The 27,910-nt window shown below is 44.1% G+C and overlaps 1 long non-coding RNA gene across 1 annotated transcript; it reads right to left on the bottom strand.

Moving 5' to 3' along the window:
* Window positions 1-1,790: 1,790 nt before the first annotated feature.
* LOC310763091 lies at window positions 1,791-26,636 on the bottom strand. The gene is made up of 3 exons (XR_014548473.1): window positions 25,727-26,636; window positions 24,827-25,035; window positions 1,791-2,122 (listed from the first exon to the last, which is right to left on the bottom strand). It is a non-coding gene; the product is annotated as an uncharacterized lncRNA (long non-coding RNA).
* Window positions 26,637-27,910: the final 1,274 nt, after the last annotated feature.

Genomic DNA, 27,910 nt, shown 5'->3' with positions numbered 1-27,910 from the left:
AAGAAAAGTCCCTGAGAGTCTGGAAGAAATCCACATAAGACCCCCCAACACCAATTTTATGACAGGAGGAAAAAGGTAAAAGTAGAATCATACTTTAAAATGTGAGGGGGGGAAATCAGGTCCAATTGCAGCAGCTTACAAAAAGGTTCCTCACATATACTGAACTTTATGGTCTGTTGAGAAAGGTTGAAGGACAAACGGCTATGTGACAGAACAAAAAATTTTTTTTCCTTCCAGTAGCACCTTAAAGACCAACTAAGTTAGTTCTTGGTATGAGCTTTCGTGTGCATGCACACTTCTTCAGATACCACACAAAAGCTCATACCAAGAACTAACTTAGTTGGTCTTTAAGGTGCTACTGGAAGGAAAAAAACTTTTTTGTTTTGACTATGGCAGACCAACACGGCTACCTATCTGTAACTGGAACTATGTGACAGAAGTTCACTTTTAAGATTCTTGGCCGAGGTGGGTCTTGATTGACAGGTGACATTGCCCAGTCACTCACAAGGCAGTTAGTAGCCAGGAGGGTTAAATATGCTCTCTGTTCCTGTTTTTGAAAATGCAAATAATTTTTTTTAAAAGATGAAGGCCACTATGGTAGACATTTGGATGGCTGTCCTGTATTGACCTGGCAAATTGTATTTTGGGTGTGCCTTGGGGGAAATGTTTTGTTACTAGGTCTTCTGTGCCATGATGGTCTTGTAGAGTAGAGCTGTGGTTATCAGACTTCCTATCTCACTGCTCCACTGCACACTGAAGGGTTTACTATGGAGCCCCAGCCCATTACAAAGGTTTGAGGATGTGTTCTGAGCTATTGTGAAGTCTTATTCGAGGTGGTGGGAGTGGATTGACAGGCCATAAGCTAGATGAAATGTCACATGGACCACAGACTAGGACACATATTAAGGCACATGCTCAGTTTCTGGATGGCACTGGCCAAGACTCTCAACAACCTGTGAGAAATGAGAGTGTTCCTTTGAGCACCTCCCCTACATTGCCCAAGAACAACCCCCTGCAGTCCTTCATTGCAAAGGAAGATCAACAGTCATAGGCAATCTGTCTTTCGTGGACTGTGTTCACCACTGCTCTCCTTCTCACGGAGAAATCTCTGAGAAACTTCCAAGGAATCCTGGGATCCCCCAAAAGCACAGTATGAAAGCAACTGCGTCTGTCAAGAGGAAGGAGGGAGGGATTTTGTGCTTCTTCTAAGCTCCTTCAGCTGTCATTCAATGAGCTAATCACCACCGGTCTGCCTGAATGTAAATATGCTTTCAAACATTAGACAGATGAGCATGCTCTATTGTCTCTTACCTAATTACCTGTTTAAAGTGCCACATAGCTCAGAGGGAAATAAACAATTAAATGATGGCTGGCCATTTCTCTGTGCCTGCAAGGAAAATAGAGGTTGCTGAGGAAAAAATTAGATAGACACAGTTGAAAGCAAATCTTTTAAAAGCAGTCACATATAAGGAGGCAGAATAGCTTCGAAGCAGAGTCAAGAGGAAGATCTAAGATGTGTGTGTGCTCATTCATGTGCAGACTATGTCTTCATCTTTCATCTTTGCGGAGCACTTAGCAGAAGTGCAATTTTCTTGGGCTGAAATAATTATGTAAAGATTGAAAACGTGGATCACCCCTAATCTGAGAACTTCCTTCCTTAGAATTAACTGAAGCATTATAGACAAAAATTTGAAGTCGGTAGCATCTTCCCCCTGAACATGATACTGCAGTTCTAGAATTCACACCATAATATAACAAAATGCAGTATGAGAAATAAAAGCAAGAAAATACAGAAACATATATTAATATTTAATACAATGGATATGCCATCTCCCATCTTCAACCACAAGTCCATATGCAAATGCAGACCACCATGAGGCTGGTGGATCACAGTTTGGGGACCACTGCAATAGACTATTCAAAAGTTCTAATCTGTGCTTTAAATTTAAATGAAGGTTGTGCATCTGCTGCACATTTTGACTAAGGGTACGGTCTGGACTAATTAAAAACATTATCTTGTCAATCATCCAAGACGCCACTCTTCCTCTCCTTTTTTCCAGGAAACCTTCCATTCATTTCTGTACACAGAGCATCTCGGTCCACAAAGGAGTTTTGTTTCATTCTGAGAAAGTGAAAATATATAAAGAAACTGCAGCAGCAGTCTTAGACAGCACAATTTTACATATCCCTTTTCTAAGACACACATCTGAACACTAAAGAGAAGGAGAACAGTCTTCTCTCAGTTATACTTAAAAGGTAAATCATCACAGTTTTTATCATGTACACAGTGCCCAAAGCACTTGGCAACTATTACGTTGCTAATCTTATAATTCTTATAAGATGCTTTTCCCATATTAAAGAGAGGGGTCACAGACACTGAGCAACAGGAACTCCCCTAAGGTAAACTTGTTGTGAACAAAGTGAGATTTCAGCCAGAGGTGGCGCAGTTTGTTAGGGCTACACTAGCCAAAATATTGTTTATTTAAAGAACTTATAAACTGCTTAAAGGAAAATATCTAACTGGTGAACAAGGAAATTGAAAAATACAAGAGATTAAAAAAACAGTAAAAAACAACAACCCAATAATTAAATGTATAATAAAAATTATTCATTGTAGATTGCATGGGCCGCAGACTAAAAACTAAAACTTATCAGTAGATACAAAGATAAGGGGAAAAAGAGGGTTTTCAGAAGAGCCATACTACGAACATTCACTTTGATTTAGTGGAAGTAGAATTTGCCAAATGGTTTAGGGGAAGTATTGATTTATCATATACAAAAGACTAGTTTGGCTTGGGGTTCATTCATAATTGTTACTTGCTTCTATGGAGTGGATTGCCACCAGACCATGTGATCATATAGCTACATTCACTCAGGGATCATATAGCGACATTCTATAGCATTCACCACACGGTAATTTAATTTTAAGACCCAATAGTTGTCATTTGGCATTGCTCAAGCACAGGGATCTTCAGCCTTTTAGGCCACCTTTTACCCCAAACTTGCATATGGGATTCCCGTTTCATGTTTTCTTCCTCTTCTCCCCCATCTATATCTTTATTCCTCTCTCTTAGGAACTCTACTTCACCTTAGCCCTTTCTGCCCCCAGAAAGATCCCGATGCTGATAGGACAAGCCACCTGAACTAAGGTTGCAGGCCACCAGTTGCAGGTCAGTGTTCACTAGTTAATTATCTATAGACATCACTTAGAAGTAGGCTTGTGGTTATGAAGAGGTAATCAGAAGAGCACAGGAATAATATGTCCTGAGTGTATAAGCCCTCTGTCTTAGTTGACGTCATCCACACAGTTTAGTACAAATGGCACTACAGTGGTACCTCTGTATAAGTCTGCCCCGTCCAACGTCCATTTCCGCGGACGTCCACAGCAAACCCGGAAGTAGCAGAAAGGTTACTTTTGAGTTTGCTGCTCGCGCATGCGCAGAAGCGCAAACTGCTCTGAGCGCACAGAGTAGTGCTTTGTCGAGCGTCCTTTTCGTTGAGCGTCCGGGGCTCCGGAACAGATCCCAGACTCAAAACAAGGTACCACTGTAAATCCTTAACTGCTCAAGGACATATTGTAGCATGAAAAATGCTCCGTTGGTTAGAGCATGGTTGCAGGTTTCATCCCTGTATGGGACAGCTGCATATTCCTGCACTGCAGGGAGTTGGACAAGATTCTGCTCTGGTCAGACCTCACCTGCTCTGGTCAGACCTCACCTGGAGTACTGTGTCCAGTTCTGGGCACCACAGTTCAAGAAGGACACTGACAAACTGGAACGTGTCCAGAGGAGGGCAACCAAAATGGTCAAAGTCCTGGAAACGATGCCTTATGAGGAACGGCTAAGGGAGCTGGGCATGTTTAGCCTGGAGAAGAGGAGGTTAAGGGGTGATATGATAGCCATGTTCAAATATATAAAAGGATGTCACATAGAGGAGGGAGAAAGGTTGTTTTCTGCTGCTCCAGAGAAGTGGACATGGAGCAATGGATCCAAACTACAAGAAAGAAGATTCCACCTAAACATTAGGAAGAACTTCCTGACAGTAAGAGCTGTTCAACAGTGGAATTTGCTGCCAAGGAGTGTGGTGGAGTCTCCTTCTTTGGAGGTTTTTAAGCAGAGGCTTGACAACCATATGTCAGGAGTGCTCTGATGGTGTTTCCTGCTTGGCAGGGGGTTGGACTCAATGGCCCTTGTGGTCTCTTCCAACTCTATGATTCTATGATTCTATGATTCTATGATTCTATGAGATGGGCCACAGGGTTCGTTCCAACTCTTACAATTCTATGATTCAGAAGCAAGATCTATTGTGACCATATAGAAGCTGGACTGGCAGCTGAATTTTATTTCATTGCTGGCAATGGGACAATCTCCTCCACTGCATCTGAGGTCTGCAAACTAGCTCATAGGGTACAGGGCAGGCCATGTGGCAGACATGGCTGTGCTCCAACACCTCACTGCAACTTGCTCACTACTCTGCATGGCTACAGTGCAGCATCTTGGCACCAGTGTATGTCATGTGAGTGGAGCAACACATGTACAAGCATCACTGCCGCTTGGGCACCAGTTCAGGAGGACAGGAACATGTGCAGGACTCAGAGGAAACAGCTTGGGGGACTCCTATCATACAGAGACACTTCTGAACTTCCACAGCCTGAGGCAGCTATCTCAATCTACCTAATGTTAGGGTTGACCTTGACAGTATGTCAACAAAGCCAGCTGTAACAGCAGCCTCATCTGAGAGGTCGTCCAGTTTCTGTGGACACTGTGAACGAGGTGTCCTCACTGCACATTTGTATAAATGCTCCAAGGTCATTGTACTTGCAAAATTGGAATATCACATTACCATGCAAGGCAGTGAAGGAGCATGGCAGTTGTTCCTTTGAACTGGCTATAACATTCATATCTCATAGATGGTGTGTTTAAATTTAAATGCCCAAATATTCCTTGCCGATCCAAAGGGGTATGTGTATGTAGATAGATAAACAGAGCCTGAAGCTCTTTTCATTGGACTGAACCCTGCTCCAGATATCCAACCAATGAAGAAAATTAAATTGCAATGTGAAGAGAATGGAGAAATTCCTAGCAAAAGAAAGCAAACACTGTTGTTAGGTCGTGAGTCCCTTCTAACGTCAGGCACTCCTGATAAGAGAGAGCATATATCATGTACAGACAGAGGACAGGAGAGATTGTTCTTGTTCCTGAATTCAATTAGTCTGAATGTTTGTTTTTAAGCAAGTGTGAAATTCTTCTTGTTGATTTTGCAAACAACCTATAAGGGGCAGGTTGATATCAATTTCACTGTGGCCGCAACAGGGCTGAGTGGAGGGGGGAATACTTTGGGGAAATGCTGGGCGAAGCAAGATTTTGAATGTTGGAGGAACAGCTGTGTCATTTCTGTTTCTTTAGGAACATTTCCATTGGCCAAAGAAAATATCTTCCTGGTTTTGTTCTTCTTCCACCCCACTGTTTTTCCCTCCTCTTCCCCACAGATTCCAGCACTCCTGGAATTTAATTTAATTTTTATCCAGAACCTAAAGGTCTTCATTTCTGCAGTTCTTGACCTTTCTACTAACTGGTGTAGTGACCTTTACAATGTTTGGCTCCTGGGAGATCTGCCCATGCCACATTTGCCACAGTGACTTGGCACTGTGCTGACCTCAGACCACTAATTCTTGGGGACTGAATCCTTCCATGAAAGCAGCTCTGAGGAGATGGATCAATTCCATGGTCTGTCCCACGAGGAGCCATGAGCACCAGAGCCTGAATCTCTTCCCCTGAACCCCACGGATACACCTCTGCTGCTGAACTCTGATGAATGGTCCACAGATTTCTCAGAGAACCAAGTGAGCCCTTAAGGATGTATCCCCACTGCTTGAAACCCCAGGGCCTTGAAGAAGCCAACAGCTGCAGAGGAAGTCACTGACCAGATTCAATATTTAGGAAGTGGGGCCTCTGGTCTATGAATTCCTACCCCAGGCTATAAAGATCTGCTAGTTGCTCCAAGACGCTGCTGAGATAACTGGTATGTTCTGCCTCATGGGGCAGGATAACTAACTCTGGTCCTGTGACCAACACCCTGGTCCCTGTCCAGGGTGCTGATCCTCACCTTGCCTCCCTGGAGCCACTGACCTCCCTCTTGCCTGGGCCATCACCTTTCCTGTGTGATCAGCATCTTCACCAGGACAGGCACGTTGCTGAGAATTCTGGAGCGCAGCTGTAATTTACCTGCAGAACCAGCCACGTGCATAAAGCATTCATTGTTATTGCACTTAAATTGAGTGCAACCCGGAACACACCCAGCATTCTCTGGCAGCTGTACATTATGGGGGAGGGGACTGATAGTGGTAAGCAAGCTTGCCTTTCAGAGAAGCTTGTTTCCCATTATTGATCTGCTCATGGAGAAATCCCTAATAAGCTTTCAAAGAACCCTAACATTCTCCTGAGCAGTTTGAGAACCACTAAACTAGGGGAGTGACTACTGAAGAACAATAATATTCCCATAATATTCCCCCCACCAGCAACAGACATCTGAGTTCAATGGATTGTCTACCCAGCACCCTTGACAATTGTCCCAGCCCACACTATTGGTTTAGTTCCAGAATCATATTTGGGAATCAGTAAGGGGGAACCAAGGTGGTCATCTTGTGTGAGAGCTGTACCACTTTTTTTTGCAGGGACTGACACCACTGAGTGCTCTGTTACTCACCAAAAACAAACCACATATGTGAAGGACAAGGCTCTTGGCCTAGCCTTCATTCTGACATGCTGGTATTCTATGTGTAGGAATCTTTTCCCCTCCCTTGTAGTGGCCAGGAGGGAGGTGACAATTCCATCCCATGACCTACAATCCAAAGTGGAATGGCCCAGACACAAGTTTACCACTTCAGTAAGATCTAGGCCTTAGACTAAAGGACTTCTCAACGAGATTTTTCAGACTCTGGGGGAGCACAGGCTGGAAAAAGATTCTCTCCTGCAAGGAATCCTGCCAACAAAGGCACCTTGTAAGCACCAGGTGCAAAAAGCCCAAGGTAATTGTCTCTAATTGTGAGCTTCTTGTTAACGCTATAGTTAGCTCAGCCAGAGTTGCTCACAGCATCCTTTCATGTCAATGGGAGTTACATGCATGAATTGCATGGAGAATGGGGCCATTTACGCTACACTCCCTTGATGCACACCGTATTGAGCTCGTATGCTGGGAGGTGGTTGTTTTTAAACAATATCCAACATTTGCATGTGTTAAAATGTGGCATTAAGAGTTTTCTTTCTGCAAGTTGTTAGAAGTCCAATTAGATTTCTACAGAGCTGTACCTCCTTGGAGATAATTTCCTATTATCAGAGGAAGATGCATACGATGAAATATTGGTTTTCATATGCAAATTATCTCACCTACTTCCCACCCACCATCCTTTTTACTGCTTTGGGACTAAATGCTTTTGCAAACCTAGATGTTCCCACTAGAAAAGTTTGGTGTGATGGACTTTATTTAATTCAGGTTACAGACGCTTCAGATTACAGACTTTGCTAACCCAGAAATAGTACCTCGGATTGAGAACTTTGTTTCAGGATGAGAACAGAAATCGTGCGGCGGCCACATAAAAGCAGCAGGTGGCCCCATTAGCTAAAGTGGTACCTCAGGTTAAGAACAGTTTCAGGATAAGAATGGACCTCCAGGATGAATTAAGTTCTTAACCCGAGGTACCGCTGTATTTAAAATAAGCAATAAAAATAAAACCCCAATAATTTATTTATTTTTTTAAAAATGTCCATAATAGAGAGCACACAAATGTCAGGGTTAAAATAGCAGCATTTAATCCTGAAAGCTTTACAAAATAAATGTGTTCAACCAGCCTCCTAAAAGCTAGGAGAAAGGTAACTTGGCAGTCTTCTCTGAGCAAGGCGTTTCAAAGAGCTAGGACTGAAAAGGTCCTAGTTGCTTTTAAAGCACCAAAGGCGCTTACAAGGGAAGACCAGTGGACTTTAGCGACAGGCAGACCAATCCTGTGGGTCCTGGTATAGTTGAAAAGAGTAGTACAATGAGGCACACAACAGATGAGAATGAGAGTTGGATCCCATCTCTGGATGATGGAAATACTGTAGTCCCAATAAAAGCAAAGCCTACCTTGTGGGTGTAACTGAGGACAATAATAACCTGAGATGAAGATAGAGGACTAGGACCCAGATCACTCACTCTGAAAGGTGATACCAAACCATGAGAACAGCCAAAAGAGAGTCTCATGTGTGGGGCTTTTGAAGCCCATGTCAGTTCAAGGTAAAAATTTTCAGCCAGGCCAAAAAACAACAACACTTGAGGAGGGTGCAGAACAGGACTAGTAAGGGATGAAACCTAGGAGCCTAGGAGGAGTCCTGAAAGGCAGATAGAGGTGTCTGGAACACTATCTGAGGTTCCACATATGTGCAATGATCCATTGTGGAGGCTACCAAAGCATGAAGTACAGCAGTCAAGTTACCTGGGACTAGGATGGACCATAGTTGCCAAACCAGCTGTAGCTGGAAATAGACCACCAAGGTTGCATGTGATCCATGAGTACCCCAAATTACACAACTGTTCCTTCCTCACCCTTTCCCAGAACACCTAACATCTTGTTCTGATCCAGTTTCCCATTTTGGGCCCCACCTCCAGCCTGTTATTGCCTCCAGACAATATCCTGTCTTCAAGAACAGCTACCGAAATCCAAAGTTCACGCTGATGAGACAGTTACTGCTCAAAGCTATTGGCCAAAGCATAGGCAACTGCTGCTGCCCAGTGCCACCTATATCTGGTTGTTGTTGTTGTTGTTGTTGTTGTTGTTGACTCCTTTCCCACCAACAGCACAGTGGTACCTCAGGTTACATACGCTTCAGGTTACATACGCTTCAGGTTACAGACTCCGCTAACCCAGAAATAGTGCTTCAGCTTAAGAACTTTGCTTCAGGATGAGAACAGAAATCGTGCTCTAGCGGTGCAGTGGCAGCAGGAGGCCCCATTAGCTAAAGTGGTGCTTCAGATTAAGAACAGTTTCAGGTTAAGTACAGACCTCCAGAACGAATTAAGTACTTAACATGAGGTACCACTGTATTCCATTGCTGAATGTGCTTTCCTGTGTTAGGCTGCTGCAGACACAGGGCCAATGAGAAACAGCAAGTGTGCCCCTGTGTCAGGGACCATGCTGAGGAGGACTGCACTGAAGAGGAATGATGGGAGCCTCCCCCTCCCCCTGAATCTTCCCAGGAGCAGGAGGACAGTGTATATTTGGAACAGTGGTTTGCAGAGGGACATAGTTCAGAAGGCAGAAGCTGGGAAATACTGGATGGGGAACAGCTAGGTGAAGGAACACTGGAAGAGAGAGGGTTAACAGATTCACAGTCTCTGGACAGCATTCCCCCCCTTTCTCCAAAGTCACAGAGAGCTCAGAAAGTGGCAGAACAGAAAGCACAGAGGGTACAAGCTCAGATTCTAAAACACAGAAGTGATGTAGATTAAGAGGGACAGAAGGGGGTGGGGTCCTTAATTGGGAGTACTGCCATTCTGGGAGATGTGTTTGCTGTGATTATTAAAGTTTCTAACTGGTAAGAAGACTTATTTTCCTTTGTTCTGCTTATCTACTACCATGGGGGAGGAAGCTGATACCCTGAAACCTGGCACCCGATATACCAGGCCTGCTGCCCTCAATCAGATTCTGAGTAAGCTGATACCAGCTTTTCACTATTCCATTTTAAAAACTCACCTGACTGTTCCATACTGAAATGCCTGCCACATCATTTAGCATTACAGTGGTACCTCGGGCTAAGTACTTAATTCGTTCGGGAGGTCCGTTCTTAACTTGAAACTGTTCTTAACCTGAAGCACCACTTTAGCTAATGGGGCCTCCTGCTGCCGCTGCGCCACCAGAGCACGATTTCTGTTCTCATCCTGAAGCAAAGTTCTTAACCCAGGTACTATTTCTGGGTTAGCAGAGTCTGTAACCTGAAGCGTATGTAACCTGAAGCATATGTAACCCGAGGTACCACTGTATTTTAATATCTGGGGACATGCTGCAAGATCTTAGATGCCCACTTCTGGTGCCTCTGCCCAGATTGCACCCAAGGAAGATGCCCCTGTAACCTTACCCTATTCTTGTTATCACTTCTAGGGCTGAATTGTGATTGTTAACCTCATTTCACTACTAATAAATACAGAGGGGGGGAGGGGGAGAAGAGAGGAAGGGAGGAAGGAGTAAAAAGTTGTGTTTAATTCATCTACCACTGCCCCACTGAAGGCAATATCACAGATATTAGTCAAGAGCTTTGGCATAGCAGGGTGAGCTCAGGACAAACCAAGAGACTCGATTTGCAAGTTCCTGGATTTTGTCAGCTTGAGTTACAATATTTAGGGAAGACTAAGACACACACTCACATAAGTGTAAAGCGGAAGGAAGGAAGAGAACAGGCAGGCAGGAGAAGTGCCACTGGTCATATCACCTCAGGCTGCGATCTTGTCAGCTCTCATAAGTTAAGAAGGGTCAGCTCAGGTCAGTTCATGGATGAGAGGGTGCCCGTGATTCTCATCTGTTCAACCCAGACTCACAGCAAAGAGTACTGCAGCTGTCCTGCACGGGACAGGATGCAGCTTTCAGTGAATGCAGAGCCAGCTGCATTTGGGGGAGAGTCTAGACAAAACGCCCTCCATAAGCCCCTTTCACTTGGAAAAGGGGTTTGCGTGCAAACTAGTCATTCTCCCACCAGTTTTCTTGGGCCCTCATGCAAAGATTATTTCATTAGTATCCATAGGACTGCAGCCTTAGAATTCTTATGTGTGCTATTCAAAGGCATCCCCACACACTCCAACATTTCTCCAATGAAAATTATTATTATTAATAATTATTATTAATTGAGTTTATACACCGCCCTATACCCAGAGGTCTCAGGGCGATTCACAGAAAATATCACAACATACATAATCAGAATAAAAGCAACAACCTAATAACACACACACACCTCGAAAAGAGCCACATTTTAAAAGGGTATAGAATGTCAAACAGATCAACCAAAGGCCTTCTTAAAAAAGAATGCTTTCGCCTGGCACCTAAAGGTGTGTAATGAAGGCACCAGGCGAACTTCCCTGGGGAGAGCATTCCACAGACGAGGAGCCACTGCAGAGAAGGCCTGTTCTCATGTTGCCACCCTCCAGACCTCTCGAGGAGGGGGCACATGAAGAAGGGCCTCAGAAGATGATCTCATGGTCCAGGTAGGTTCATATGGAAAGAGGCAGTCCTTGAGGTATTGCTAAACAGGGATATCCTATTCAATAATAATATTATTTATGCCCTGCCCATCTGACTGGGTTGCCCCAAACACTCTGGGCAGCTTCCAACATATATAAAAACATAATAAAACGTGAAACATTTTTTTTAAAAAAAGCTGCCTTCATGTCTTCTATAGGTTATATAGTTATTCATCTCCTTGGCTTGGGGGTCACAGAACTGTCGGCATGCAGAGGGTTGAAAGGCCAGCTGACTAGCCCCCAGCTGAGCTGTCTCCTTTCAGTCATCCCACTGCGAAGACCCATCAGCCTCTGCTCTGATGTAATTCAGCGACCCGGGCTTCAAAGCCAGGGCACACTATGTCAGCAGAGCGAACTGCGCACACAGAATAGGCATGGGGCTTGTGGAAGCATACTACAACTACGGATTTATTAATCATAAATCAGGACAAAGAAACATGTCATCTCTCTTTTTGTCTTCTCCAAGAGACAGGGGAAAGCAAAAGCTATATACACAACGGAAGTTCCCAGCAAGCTGTGCTGATATGTAAACAGACATATGACATGCAACAGTTCCATGTCTGAAACTAAAGGTGGAATGGAATTTTCCAACATCCTCCCCCTTTCCATGGAACCTATGGCGGAGTATTTCAACCCAACTGCAACCGCTGTACATATACCTGAAGTTGTTCTCTGTTAACAGCCTTAGACAACAGATCTGCAGGAATTTTGTTTCCTGGCATATAGGACACCTGAATGAGCCCTTTCTAAACACACTCCCTTGCACGATGTAATTTGATCTGCAAGTACTTGGTTCTTTGCTTGCAACTCTCTGAAGCTAGCAAAGCCAAACAGGACCTGTTGTCTTGATAAACCTGTATAGGGCATTTCACATTAACCCACGTTTCTCTGACAAAAATAGGGATGTTCCACTGGATTGACTTTGGCACTATTGGTCTCGCAGTAGCAGAAAGCCTTCCACTCATGCAAGGCAGGGCACCTACAAGAGTGTTCCCAGTGGCGTAGCGTGGGTTGTCAGCACCCGGGGCAAGGCAAGTAATTTGCGCCCCCTAACCCGTGGATTTGCGCCCCCTAACCCGTGGATTTGCCCTAACCCCAGATGTTGCGCCCGGTGCGGCCGGCCCCCCCTGCACCCCCCACGCTACGCCACTGAGTGTTCCATATCATATCTTATACTGTTCTGCAGGGCTGCCACCCCCATCTTGGATCCTTTGAAGAAACCTTTTGGGGAATGGGCAATCCACATTGGGACCTACAAAACTGGATGCCCCACTGCGTAGGCGTAAGTGGTGTCTGCTATCATAATGGTGTGGTTGGCTACAACCCCTTGTAACAAAAAATAGTATAGTGTTGCCAAAAATGACTGCAGCAGTTAGAGATGGTTGGCAAAGCTATATAGAGCCTTGGCTAGTCTCCTGTGGTGAACAGGAGTTGCCTCAAGACGACCAGGCAGGAAAGCTTCTGTAAAATTCGTTCCTTTCAGACAATCAAGGTGACTAAAAAAAAAAAAAAAACTTAACAAAGTGATATGTGTGTGAGTAAAAACATGGCTTATAATTTTTGTGCTCATTAATATGGCTGAGTTAGTGGGAAGGTTTGGCTTGAAACACAGGGAAATAGAGACAGCTCATCAGATAAAGCAGGGGAAAGCGGATTTTAGTAAGATTATGAATGAACAGAGGAGGCAATGTTGAGAGGGGGCGGATATATTATCAAGTCATTAGTAAAACGGCATATTATAGTGCGCTTTATCTTGTGTGGTTTTAAGAGATCATTAACATCAAGGGCTTGTCTGTGTTTCTACACGACACAGAACCTACCATTCTAACACAATGAAAGCATGAAAAAATATTACGGAGACTGCACACAACCATCCTGCTTAATGACTACATAATATATGTTTAGTGCCAATAAACATCATGAAGAGTATTAGTTGCTGAGTCTGGCCTTGCCACTGTTTTTCTAACATTAATAACTCAGCTGTTTTGGATTTTTTTATTTTTTTTAATGCTAAAAGCAGCATGTCTGCATTATTGACTATGGAATACAGGATTTCATTAAGCAAACAACACAGCCCATTTCAATTGAGGGATTGATTTCCAGAGGAGAGAGAGCATCTGGAAGTGGTCTGCCGACAGTTCCTATTCCTCCCTCTGTAATAGAAATTGCCAACTGATTTAAATTAGGTTTCTCCACATTCACTCCTGGGCTGTGAACTTGGAGCGCAAGTTAATAAGTCCAGAGCAGACAAAAGGATGCACATCACCTCCTCAAAGTCAAGGAGGGGAACGCAGCAGGAAAATCTGACACAATTTTGGACAGCGTTGGGCAAGGGTGGCTTCAAGCATTCAGGTCTCAAACTGAGGTGAGGTTGCCAATTCTTCTTTACCAGCTTCTGTTTCGGGTCTTAGCAGGCCTTGGCAGGTGAAGGTGCTATCGTCATGCCCTGACGTGCTGCCTTCAGCTGCTGATTTCTGGACCTCAGTGTGATCTGAGCAGGCCAGCTATTTTTCCCCTCATCAGTTGGCAACCCTACATGGAAAGTAGCAATGATCAGTTCCATATACTAGCGTGCCATCAGGGGGCTACACTTTGTATGCGACAATTCTGAGGGAATGAAAAAAGAGGCACAGAATTTGGGACTTGTCTGATACTGCAGCAGCCAAACAGAGGTTTCCAGGCTAGCCCCCATGCCATGGAAGGAACCATGAGGAGGAGAGAAAGTTGGGGGCAGGGAATAAGAGGAAGACTTGGGAGATGTGTTCAATGGGTCCCATGGGTGGTATAGAATTCCACATATCACCCATGGGTGATCTAGAAGCCCAGAATGCCAAACTATAATAATGTCTAAGGAAAGCAGCGGTGTAGCAACACCACCGATGCCTGGGGCAGAGCTTTTTTTAAGAGACCAAAGTTGTTGAGCTTTTTTGGGCAGCTTCCCACATAATAAAAGATTAGACATTAAAAACTTCCCTCCACATGTCTTCTAAAGGTTGTCTAGTTACTTATCTCCTTAGCTCAGGAGTCGCAGAACTCCATAGCCCCCTCCCCGTTTCTCCGATGAAAATAGGGACAGCCTTTTCAATACCCTCCAATGTTTCTCCAATGAAAATAGATACGTCCCCTCCAACATTTCTCTGATGAAAATAAGGGAAAATCCTAAGGAAAAGCAGAACGTTCCAGGATCAAATCAGAAATTGGGACAGCTTCTGTGAATCCGGGGCTGTCCCTGGAAAACAGGGACCGTCAGAGGGCCTGGTTTCCTATGTTCCTATGTGCTGGTAGGAGGACCCATAGCTTCCCCCATCTAAAGAGGTCTCTCCTGTGATATATTGTATAACTAACAAGCACAGCTAGCTCATTTTTTCTGCTTCCCAAAGGACCACAACAAAAACGGCTTTCCTACCATGACACACAGTTCCTTTTGGGCAGGTGAGTGCAGGTCAGGAGTTCTAATTATGCAGGGCATTTGTCCCGTGTAGGCTTTTCATTCATGTTGAAAATATTCTCTTAAGCATGAGTAATAAGAAAAAGACAGCCTAACATCTCTGGGGTTTCCCCCCACCTTGTTGCTATAATCTTAACCTTTCCCGTTGTTTGCTAACATGTTTGATCAAGCGCCTGTTAAAGAGAAATATTGTGCTGTTGGTGCCAACCAGACCACCTCCACTTGGGTGTCACTGTAATTATTGTCAAGCATTATTGTTGCAAGGGTGTACAGAGCACATAGATCTTTCTTTTAATATGGAGCTGGCCAATTTAATGGAACATTAGTAATGCAGCCAGCACAGAGTCTGCTAACAAAACTTTACGTTACTGCCGGATGAATTACACTATACCTCTTGAATGTCTAGCAGCTGGCAAGAGGCCAGAATCTTTTACATCTGAAAATGGAGCTTGTTTCTTCCTCTCTCTTCCCCCCACCCTCCCTCCCTAAAGAAAACAGAAAACAGAAGAACTGGTCTTGGTGAGCTTCATATATAGCAAAGTTTTCCAATAGGCAAGCAATGTAAAACATCAACCCTAAAATAACATTGTGTGTTATTTCATTTAGAGGTGCACTAATTCTTCCTTAGTTTTGATTTTAATGTAAAAACTAAAGCCAGCCATGTTGAAGGGATAGAAAGTTTCAACCAAAAAGCACCTAGATTGCATCTATATTCAACTTTCCTCAGTCCTCTTTAAAGCCATGGTTTTCTTTGGATTTTGTACCATTTTTCTCAGTGGGTGCTTTGCCACCATTTCTAGATTAGTCATAAGTATGATTTCCCCCACCCACAAAATTCAACATTAGGTAACATACTTTGATAGGAGTGAAATGAAAATGTAAGTTTGCCTACAGAAAGCTGTTGTGGAGGGCAAGTGAGGGCAATGGTGAGTGAAGACAAGTGAAGGAAATATAATGAAATAAATGAATATTTTTTGTAAAGGGAAGGCACTTTTCAAGCACTGCAGAAAATGCCCCCCCCCCCAATGCAGTAGGTCTAGCTCTGTCTCTAATTTACTTTTACTAGCCTATAAGGATTTTACATATGAACTGGTTTCGAAAGGAATATTTTTAAACCTCAGTGACCTGAGCTTGGTTTGGAAGCCAATCCAAATTCCATCATCACCTTTCACATTTGCCTAACACCCTGGCTCAGTGCGCCCAGGAAAATGCAATTTCTTTTTCTTGCAGAAGTCATTATGACCCATGAGAACAAACAAAGAAAGCTGCAAAACTGAAAATGAGCAATAAAGCCAGCTAGACCACGAAATCTGCCATCTAGCAATTTCCCTCTAAAGCAGAAAAATCAGGTAAACGTGGCCTTGCTTTCCCTTCACCTTATTATTAGCTCAGTAACATTTATCACATAGGTAGTAAATCTACAAAGGTTATAGTGCATTTGCCATATAAGGCTTCAGGGAGGTTGCTTGTTGTGCTATAAATTGCAATCAACTAATCCATTCCAAATGAAAAACAACAACAACCCAATTTAATTTTTAATTTTTGCGCTCAAGGAAATTGTGGCATCTGTTGGGGGAGTGCAAAAAAAAAAGACAACATGAAATCCTACTCATGATCCTTCTTCGCAACTCTCAAGTGGATGACTGAAAACCAATGACTTTGGGAAACCAGTGCTGTTTGGGAGCTACCAAAATCTCACTTATTCGTCAGTCTCTGCTAGGAGTTGCTGGAGTAGAAACATCACCATCTATTAAAGTGATTTTTAAACCTCATGTTACGTTATTGGAATTCCAAATTTGCTACGGTAATAAAGTTGCATTTTAGAGCATTCAAAGCACTTGACATACATTCTCTCTCTCACATACCGGCCAATGAGGAGCCACCATTTCCTCCCACAATGCCCCTGGAATTATGCTCTATCAGCATCATGATACAGCATCATTTCAGGGTCAGCCTTGAGATGGGAGGTGGCAGCCACTGGGCCTAGATAGGAGCTCCACTGTTACCGCCAGTTTTTAAAATTTCTTATCCCCCCAACAACAAAAAAGCCCACAATGCAGCCTTCCACCTTTTTGTAACATATTCTACTTGTTTAGAAAATGAATATTGTACTTCTAGAGAAATTCCTATCCCACCCTCTAGGGCGGATGTACTACCAAGGACAACTTCCATCAGTTTAACCTTTTTTCAATAAAACTGACTGTTTGACTGCATTACTGCGACACGCTCCATGTGGGGCTGCCCTTAAGGCTGCCCTGGGAACTGCAGCTGGTGCAGCTTGGATGCTGTTAGGGGCAACTTACCATCTATATGTAATATAGCTGCTAAAGCAGGCTTCCTCAACCTCGGCCCTCCAGATGTTTTTGGCCTACAACTCCCATGACCAGTGGTCAGAGACGATGGGAATTGTAGTATCAAAACATCTGGAGGGCCGAGGTTGAAGCCTGTGCTAAGGGATCTGCACTAACTACCAATTAGCTACCAGGCCAAGTTTAAGGTTTTACTGTTTATTTATTAAAATTCTATCCCTTCCTTCCTTCCTTCCTTCCTTCCTTCCTTCCTTCCTTCCTTCCTTGGGAGCTGTTGGTATACAAAGCTGTAAACAACTTAGGATCTGTTTGCCTGGAAGGCTGCCTTTTTATCCTGCTCAACCCTTTTCTTTTCTTTTCTTTTCTTAGAATAATTTCATTTATAAGAAGATAGTGTGAAAGAGAGAGAGAAGTTAGTGAGAAAGAGAGAGGGGGGGAGGAAATACGTCATAATACAATCCTACTTGAACCTTTAGATCATCAAGCGAAGCCGTAATGTGGGTACCACATGCCCCAGGAGTCTGTTTAAGGAGTTCGCAAGGCAGAGCTTTTAGTATGGTGATATCTGTAGTATGGAACGGACTCTCCCTGGAAATTAGAATGGCACCAACAACTTATTCTTTTAAGCAGCTCCTTACTCCCCCCGCTCCACCCAGTCTTTTCCAGGTAGCATCGCTTAATGCATTTTACTGCTTTAACCTGCATTTTGTATTTTGCTTTTTTCCCCTTCTTTACAGTATTTTTCAGTATTGGTTGGTTGGTACATTTTTTTAAAAAAACAACAACAACTAAATAATCACTCCAATCGGATATTGGAGTCAAAGGCACCCCAAGGAAACCATACAATCAAAACATATACTGGTAGCTATTAAGGACGACACAATTGGTTGGTAAAAGAAAAATACACAAGCAAATGCAAACCATGTCTTCCAGTTTTCCAGTAAAGTTGCACAGAAATCACTGGGGTTAACCAATCTCAGAGACTTAGCAACCACAGCAGGCACTATCAGAGCATCCTACGCAAAGTCACCAAATTTCAGAAATGTATGGCGCCAATGGTCTGTATGGTCTATGCTTCGCCAGACTGCAGTCTGGGCAGAGAGCATGTGGGATTCCTGGTGGAAATAGCTGGCTGGCCACTGTGGGAAGACGGATGCTGGACTAGAAGGACTTTTGATGTGCTCCAGCATGAAATCGTAGAGTTGGAAGGGGCCCAACCCCCTAGTCCAACCCCCTTCTGCCCAACGTGGGACTCAAATCCACCACCCTGAGATGAAGAGTCTCTTGCTCTTCCAACTTGTTTTGTTCTTATGTGGGGTGCTCCATGTTGATCATCTCTACATCAAGAAGCTAGGCATTTCAGGAAGAAAAGTTCTAGGGCAGCCTTCTCCCTCTCGTGCTGGTTTTCTGTGTTTGGAGATTAATTTATTTTTATTTCTTCAGAAGCATTCATGTATGTGGGCTGGCCTTCTTCAGTCTCAGACTAGCCTAGCCAGCCCTCTTCCCCTTCCTATCAACCACACAAATTACTCTTGGATATTGCAGTCCTGTGTTTTAAGTCTGTCTCTTGACCCAAATTGTCTGGCATGTAACCGTGATTGTCACTTGGTCCTATTCCTGATCTCCTGTCGCAAACCCTGTGGTTTTTCAGGAACATAACGCGGAGCCCTTTCCATCTCTCAGCTGGGCCGCTGTAGCAGCAGACTGTGATGGGATGTTGAGCTGCTTGTGCGTAAAGTTCCTAGTCCCCCAGTGTTTGGCTAAGTCCACAAACCACTGTCTGTAACGGAGCTCCATAAGCATGGCTCCGTCAGTCGCTGGCAGAATCCGACAGTGGGCGTTTACGGAATTTCTTCCAGCATAACAGCTCCTTAACGGAAACACGTCTTCTGGACTCTCTACGTGACAATTTCCGGCGAGGAGTGGGTGTCCCTATAGGAGGTCCTGAAACCTCCTCGCTGTTCTCGCTGGAATTGTCTCTGAGCCATTCTTCTGACTCGCTTTCCCTTGGAGCTCTTTCTCGCCCCCTGCTGGTTCCCTCCTCCGCTGATAAGTCTCTCTCAACCTCTGGGAGCCCTTGCACCACCGGTTCTTCCAATGACAGTTCCCTGACACAGACATATACAAGAAACCTGTTCCAACGTTCCAGCATGCTCCAACGTCACACTGCAGTGTGACCAACAGAACACAGGATGGGGCTAGGTAGGTAAAAGGGAGAACTATGCATCTAAACATAAGGTTTGTTCCAAACGGCTAACATGACCAGGGCAGATGAAGCCCAATGGTTTAATTTCCAATCAGGGTAATGACAGCAATGAGGATAAAATCTGCATTGCACCACAAACACTGGAGCCTAATTCATAGAAATCGCATGCAGTGGGCTTCTGTGCACAAACTGCACAAACCAGGGAACCTCCAAATGCACAATCTCTCCCTAGACACACACTCTCTCTCTCACACACACACAAACAAACCCCCATCATAATGGGCTTCATTTTGCTAGCGCTGAATAGATGGGCTTAGGAAAAGGATTCTTGCACATGTGTTTTAATCTTATGCTAATTTGCAGCTTGATTTTCTTTAATAGTCCCACTACCACTTGCTTGGAAATGGGGTGGGGTGGGAGACAGGAGAGGAGGGGAGCAGGTCTAATGGAATGAAACCGTTAGGCATTTTCCTCTAGATTTTCCATGTCAGAGTATGACATCAGCATAACCCTTGTCCTTCCTTTTCAGTCTAGACGCTGAATGTCACTTGCTGTGTTGAATTAAGGCTCCAGCCTACACACTTGGGCCCTTCACATTCATTCAGAGTAGCAGTGTGATGTCAGATGGAACTTCATACAGGCATATATCTCTCTGAATCTGAGCAGCAGAGGCCTTTGCCAAACGTACCATGGCTCTGTTAATGCCTTTATTGATCAGGCTGGAAAGTTATCATCACACCATATAACAAATAAAAACCCATTTTTCCTTGGCAGTTCCTAGTGCTTTTCGGAGAGAGGGAAGGATCTCTCTCTTTCCCTGTTCTTATTTCATTCAGAATCAAGCTCAGTCCATGACAAATGCTATATTCTTCAGCATAGGCATTCCTAAATAGGAATGCAGTCTGGAACCATGCACCCATTGCTGCCATCTTTGCTTGCTCGATTCCTTATCTCTATGGTTTCCCGAGCACCAGCCAGCAAATATATTTGGGATGGATCAAGAGAAAAGGATGTTAAGAGCTTTTCATGACCCACAATTCGCCCAAGGCAAGGAGCAAGAAGGTCTGATTTGATAATGTGGGTTTCTTCTCCCTCTTTCATATAAGCTGAATGTTGGAAGAGTCAGGACAATGGATATTCCACAAAAAATGAAGGGTATCTTTTTATACGCCACGGCGGCAGCAAGAGTTCTTATCGTGGCAAAATGGAAGAGTATTGAAATTCCCTCTGTACATGAATGGATCCAAAAGCTGACAGAATATGCCGAATTAGATGGTCTATCAGAAAAAATAAAGAATAAAACAGGAATTTGTCTCAAAATGGGAGGTTTTCAAGGAATATTTGAAATATAAATATAGTAGTTTAAACTCTGTTGCAGCATTCGAGGAACTTCAGTAACAGTTGCAAGTTAGACATAAGAGTTAAGATATATTAAGAAAAAGTTAAATTATGATAAAAGTGTGTATTGGCAAGAAGTAATATGAAATTGAAATAAGGAATAGATGGGAGGTCGGGTCTATAGTGTTAAGACCAACTTATGTTTTATTGTTTGTTAAGAAAAATTTGTGTTTATTGTTTTTCCTGTGGGTATTTCTGTATCTGTGTTAACTTTTCTTTTTTTTCTTGCTGTATCAATTAAAAAAAAAAAAAGGAAGAGTCAGGACAGAACAAACAAAGTACTTTGTCCCACAGCACATAGACAAACTATGGAATTTCCTACCACAAGATATATTGATGGCCACCAACCTGAATATCATTAAAAGGGAAAATTGAGAATGACAAGGCTACCAGTGGCTACTGGTTCTGATGGCTATGTTCTGCCTGAATTGTTAAAGGCAATATGTCTCTGAACACCAGTTACTGGGAATCAAGCTGCTGTTGTTTGCGGGCTTCCCAGAGGCATCTAGATGGACACCGTGAGAACAGAATGCTGGACTTGGTAGATCTTTGGCCTGATGTCACAATGCTGATGTCACAAATCACTGTTTTGTCAGCTGCTACTTTCCTAGCAACCACAGTGGATATCCCATTAACATAGTTACAGCTGATTGGCTGAAGAGAAGAGGGGGAGCAAGGCAGGTTCCTCAGGAAAGGATGTGGACAAGGCAACAGACAAAAACAGATATTGGGCAAAGCCGACTGGGGAGGGATTAATAACAGTAAGAAATATGGTGCAGTTATACAACTAAGTCACGCTAGGATTCTGCTTTTCTTCCAAAACTGGGATTTTCAATTAGCACTTCCATCTTCCCTGCCTATTGGCCATGCTGGCTGAGAGTCAGAAACATCTGGAGGACACCATATTGGCTGCCCCAATCCAAGGAATGGTGTTTCAAGTGTTTGCTTCATCCTTATCCTCTCTTATTGTATGGGAAATAATTGGATTACAGCATGGGAAAAGAGCTGATTCAACAAAGACTGTGATCACTAAGGGTGTCCACCAACTTTTGTATCAATGAATTTTAGAATGACGTTATAAATAATATGGCTGTTGTGGTCTCGGCATCACCATAAGTCAGCAAAAGTAACTCTGCACCTGAATCATAAAAGTATATCAGAAAACAAGGTGGAATTTCCAGTGTTTTTATATGCGGGGAGGAGAAGTATAAGCATGAAATCTGTCTTCTTCTAGCCAGACTTAACATCACATTTCTCATCCCAGAAGAGCTTCTAACTTTATAGATACAAATTCCAGATGAGTAGTCGTGGTTGTTGTTGTTTAGTCGTTTAGTCGTTTCCGACTCTTCGTGACCCCATGGACCAGAGCACGCCAGGCACTCCTGTCTTCCACTGCCTCCCGCGGTTTGGTCAAACTCATGCTGGTAGCTTCGAGAACACTATCCAACCATCTCGTCCTCTGTCATCCCCTTTTCCTTGTGTCTTCAATGTTTCCCAACATCAGGGTCTTTTCCAGGGAGTCTTCTCTTCTCATGAGGTGGCCAAAGTATTGGAGCCTCAGCTTCAGGATCTGTAGTCAAGGTAAAGGTAAAGGTAAAGGGACCCCTGACCATTAGGTCCAGTCATGACCGACTCTGGGGTTGCAGCGCTCATCTTGCTTTATTGGCCGAGGGAGCCAGCGTACAGCTTCCGGGTCATGTGGCTAGCATGACTAAGCCGCTTCTGGCGAACCAGAGCAGTGCACGGAAACGCCATTTACCTTCCCGCCGGAGCGGTACCTTTTTATCTACTTGCACTTTGAGTTGCTTTCAAACTGCTAGGTTGGCAGGAGGAGGGACCGAGCAACGGGAGCTCACCCCGTTGCGGGGATTTGAACCGCCGACCTTCTGATCGTCAAGTCCTAGGCTCTGTGGTTTAACCCACAGCGCCACCCGCGTCCCGTAGTCAAGGTAGGCCTGGCCAAAAGTACTTCTCCCTGTGCTGCCAGCGGAGAGGCATGCCCACCTGCTCTACACTGGGGGTGTGGCTCTGCAGATGTTGCTGGACTACAACTCCCACCACCATTGGGACCTTTGGCCCTGCTGGGTAGAGGTTGATGGGAGTTGGAGTCCAACAGCAGCAGAGGGACCACAGGTTCCCTATCCCCACCATGGAGATGCCCAATCACATGGTTCCCCAATTTGTACTACCCTTCCCCTTTGTATAAAGGAGAAGAAAGGCATGAACTGGGCAACCATGTGCAGTGCCCTGCCCTGTTAAAGATATCAACTCTAACAAGCCCTCCTAATCACACATGGTATTATCTAGATGGTAGAAAGGAGGAATCAGACCCAGTCATCTACCACCCAAAGACCCTTATTGCCCAGGTAAAGTCAAGGGCTGGTTGGATGCAGAGGAATGGTGGAAGGAACCAGCATAGGTGACCAGTCTATGTATAGGGTGAAGGTAAAGGTAAAGGGACCCCTGACCATTGGGTCCAGTCGTGGACGACTCTGGAGTTGCGGTGCTCATCTCGCTTTACTGGCTGAGGGAGCCAGCGTACAGCTTCTGGGTCATGTGGCCAACATGACTAAGCCGGTTCTGGTGAACCAGAGCAGTGCACAGAAACGCTGTTTACCTTCCCGCCAGAGCTGTACCTATTTATCTACTTGCACAGCGTGCTTTCAAACTGCTAAGTGGGCAGGAGCTGGGACTGAACAACAGGAGCTCACCCCGTCATGAGCATTCGAACCGCTAGGCTCAGTGGTTTAGACCACAGCGTCACCAGCGTCCATTTATAGGATAGAGGCACCCAATTTATAGGCTAGATGTGCCCAATTTATAAAACAAGAAGCTAGACAAACCCATTATGGGCCTAATAAAGACCTTAAGCTTTATAACATTTTCTTTAAAAAAGCAAGCAAACAAACAAGATGACTGTTGCTTACATAATTATTAGTGGTCTAATTTTTATTATTCCACTTTCTTCCACCTCCCTTCTTGGGATTTTAAAAAATTGTGTGGTGGGATATAAACCTGCCTTTTTCCAGTAAGTGTTCTTGCAAGGTCATGAAAATTATCCCAGATGCAGAATATCTATGAGGCACCGTGCCAGAATGCTTGCATTCAGCAAAATTGCAGATGTAATGTCTGTAAATAAGGCTGACTCCAAACGTCTAAACAACACATGTGATAGATGCCTTATAAATACTTAAGCAAAATTGAAATAACACTGGTTAGAATCTAGATCATTTCCTATAATATGTGGATTTGAGAAGTGTTTCTCCAATGCTCAGTGTAGCTCTTGCCTGAATTCGTAAAATCACCTACAAGGATTTGGAGTAGAAATCAGGGTTGGGGGTGGGGAGTCTGGCTGATATTTTTGTATGAGGAGAGTTGCCTTGCTGAGTTTAGCCCTGAAAAGCAGCACACAAATATACTTATTTATAGAAATATTTATATACCACTGTATCTTAAAAACATCATAGTTTGCAATAATATTCCTATACCTTGCACCTTTTGAAATATCACAGCCAGAGAAGTAAGTGGCCTTGGTTGCAGTTATGGGGGGATGCTAATTCTCAGGATCGGAAGAGAATTAACAATTTCCTCCCTGTTGTTGTCTTGAAGAAAAATGTTCCTTTGAAGCTGCCATTCGCCTTGGGAGGAAATCCCCCATTCATGTCTGCCATGGCGCTCCAGACGCTTTGCACCTCACAAAATAGGCTGGTGGATCTCAGAGATCTAGTAAAACAACAACCTAAAGTAGATCCTGCAAACTGGAAGTCAGCCCATCTGGTCTCTGTACTCCTCTCTGCTTGCTTCCCAGTTTGATGAAGCTGACTCGGGGGAGAACTCTTGTAGCCTCTCTGCTTGAGCAGGTCTCCCTGGACACAGCACCTCAATCACCCATCCGCACGAACCAGGACCTTGGCAGGCTGAGCAGAGAGCTTGTTTGAGCAGCAGCCATCACTGGAAGGGCTCCACAGAGCTGCATTCAGAGCAAGCTCCTGCAGACCCTCTGCTGGAATGAGATGCTTTCTTGATGAAGCAGAGATGCAACTACGGTGGCTGTTCCCAAATACAGAGCCAGGAAGTAGTGGTGAGAGGGGAAGAGGGAGAGAAAAGGGTGGAAGATCTTTGCCATGTTCCTTGCTGCTCTCTATTTTTTTCTGCTGCTCCACATCAAATTTCTAACCATGATGCTAAAATAACCGCCATACTAACCTTGCTTTGAATGAACGTGGCTCGAAGTTGCGAAAAACAGAAGAGCAGAAACTCCAGAGTCCAAATACAGTCAGATGGTTGATTTCACAAATGCCTTCAGGGTTCCTGAACACATATGGGAGAAGGGATTGCTAAACACACACAACTCTTGACCACTGTCACCGCCATCAAAAGGCTCCTGGGATTCATCAAGGTAGGCTACAGATGGTCTGGAGGGGGAAATGGATTTTTCAACATTACGCCTGAAGAGTGTGTTTTCAAAGCTTTGGAAACTAAAGAAACGCTCCGACATTCTGTCCTTTGTTTCCCCGTTGGGCCTGTACGATGGGGCATCTCTGAACAGCGGGTGATCATCAAACCATATGTGCCACAATGCTTAGGTAAAACGAAGGACAGTGTCAGACTGCAAGCAAGGAAATAAATTAAACTGACAATACCATCTGGAAAAGTCTTCACAGAAACATTGCCTTCTGCTTATTCCCTTTTCTTGGCCTTTTTCATATTCACAGTCTAATCTTTCGTCGATCCCTTTAGAATACAGCTGAGGAACCTGTAGCCCTGCAGATGTTTCTGGACCCTATCAGCCCCAGCCAGCAGGGTTCATTGTTGTTGCTGTTATTGTTATTATTGTTACTATTATTTTTATTATTTTATTTATATTAGTTAAACTTATTACCTTGTTACCTGTAAGGTCCCTAAATGACTTACTTTTAAAAACATATACATATACATTATACCATTGGCAAGGGAGAGAGAGAAAATCATATAAAACATTAATATTTCATAAAATATATAAAAAATGGCAAACAAGGCCATTCCATAAATAATAGAAAGCTTGGGCGGCACACCAACAATAAAACAGGCTCACTTGAGTTGAAAAGCTTTGGTGAAAATGTTTACCTGGTCTTCTTTCTTTGGTAGCTGAGTAAGATTGTCTTCCATGAACACAGATTTAACAGTGAGTCCGTAAGTGACTGTGGAGGCCAATTCTGGATCCAAACGTCCTTCCACCGTGGGGACATTGGTTTTCAGGTGGGAGTTGACCACGGTGAGGGTTTGCCAAGCGTTCCTTCCTCTTAGCACGTTTCTCCCTTTTGTCTCTGGTACCTGGTACCAAAACTATGTCAGCCACGGTACCATGTGGATTTCACTGAGGAGGGTGTAGCACAATGGTTATATCAGAAGTGGAGAACCTTGAGCTGTGGCGGGGGTGGGGTGCAAATGTGATCCTCCATCTCACTCTCACTCTCTCTGGCCTTGTTAGTCCCCCTCCCAGAGCTATAGTTGCCAGTGTGATGTAACAATCAATCCCTCTTCACAGAGGCTTCTGGAAACCGTAGCTATGGGCAAAGAACAGAGGTCACCTAACAGCTCTCAGCACCCTTCACCTACTAAAGCTCCCAGAATCCTTTGGGGGAAGTCATCACTGCTTAAAGAGGCATCCTAGTGCTTTAAAGTGATGTCATAGTGTGAAAGTGGCATTTGCCAAGGTTCTTTTTTTTTTACTCCGGATCACACGGCGTTTGGAGAGAAGTAGATGAAGCTTATCAAAGGTGGATCTTGTATTAAGACTTGTTACAGCGACAGCTTTCTGGCAGCAGCAGAACAGACCCTCCAAATGTCCCTATTTTCCAGGGACAGTCCCAGCTTTACAGAAGCCATCCCAGTTTCTGATTTGATCCCACAATGTGCTGCTTTTCCTTAGGACGTCCCTATTTTCATCAGAGAATTGTTGGAGAGTATGCTGGAGGGTATGGGGTTATGGGACCCCTCTGAGCGAATGAGATAAGTAACTATACAAACTTTAGAAGAACACCTGAAGGCAGCCCTGTATGGGGAAGTTTTTTATGTTTAATGTTTTATTATGTTTTATAATGCCACCCAGAGTGGCTGGAGCAACCCAGTCAGATGTGCAGAGTATTATTATTATTATTATTGTTATTATTATTGACATCCCTGTTTTCATCGGAGAAATGTTGGAGGGTATGGAAGCACTAGCAAAGGGGTGGCTCCACCACACCTGGGACATGTTTGCTTAGGGGGCACAGGGGACAGTTCTGTCCTTTTAACACCTTGCCACAACTTCCTGTCCCAAAGCAGTCCCCCACTAAGCTGTCTCACTATGTCTAATGTTAGAGGTGGCCTGCAACAGAGAAAATGAAGGCGGGCAAACAGAAAAAGAACACAAAAGCTATTTCAGTTGCTTAAGCTTAGAGTCGGGCATGCCTTTCGTCAGAGAATGCAAACAGCTGCCCAAACAATTAAATGGGCGAAGGGATCTAATATGCCACAAAAGGAGTCCTTGGTGTTCACAGGGCGCAAACAGCACCTATTTGGATAAACGGTGGCACTGCTGCCAGCTTCCAGTGGCGCCTGTGCTGTGCAAATTGATATGCCACCTTAAATGCTCCAACATTGATTGAGCACTTCTCTGCTTTTATTTTCACTGCCGCCTCCTCTCGGGAGACTATTGCCCCTGGCCTGACCCCTTTTGCTTCGCACGTCAAGCAAAGGAAAATCACCTCTTGCTACCCTTCTGGGGACAGATATTGATCTGAGTCCCACTGATACAATTCCACTGAAGTTGGCAGAATTACTTTAGGCTTGCGCTCTAGGGAGCTGGGAACAAAAGCCGCCCCGTGATTTCCTGAACCAAACGCCAAGAAAGACCACTCTTGACACATTAGCTGTATGGCACATGCAGGGCCAGAAATGAGGGGGATGTATGATTAGTTACTATTGACACTCATATTGCAGAACATTGATGGATTTTGCCCTCTCAATATATTTTCTTAATGGCCCCATCTATGCCAAATATCCCAACGATTCTTCAACATATTAAGAACATAAATATCAACATTTAATTTTCATAAAAGCTTTTTAAAGGCATCATATTGAGACTCCTCGTAACTTAACTACCACCCTCCCCATAAAGAAAAAGCTTTATTGCACCTCCTGTTTAGAATCTGCTTCTACTTTTCACAAACAAAAATTAGCAAAGTGAGTTTATGCACTTGGCGCTACGGGAAGGGGGGAAATCTGATTCCGTTTGCACTTAAAGGCAAACTCACCTATTCTGCACAG

The sequence above is a fragment of the Podarcis filfolensis genome, assembly GCF_964270895.1.
Source record: "Podarcis filfolensis genome assembly, chromosome: 5".
Taxonomy (NCBI): Eukaryota; Metazoa; Chordata; class Lepidosauria; order Squamata; family Lacertidae; genus Podarcis; species Podarcis filfolensis.
The sequence above is the reverse complement of the archived record's forward strand: the minus strand, read 5'-3'. Positions and strand labels throughout refer to the sequence as shown.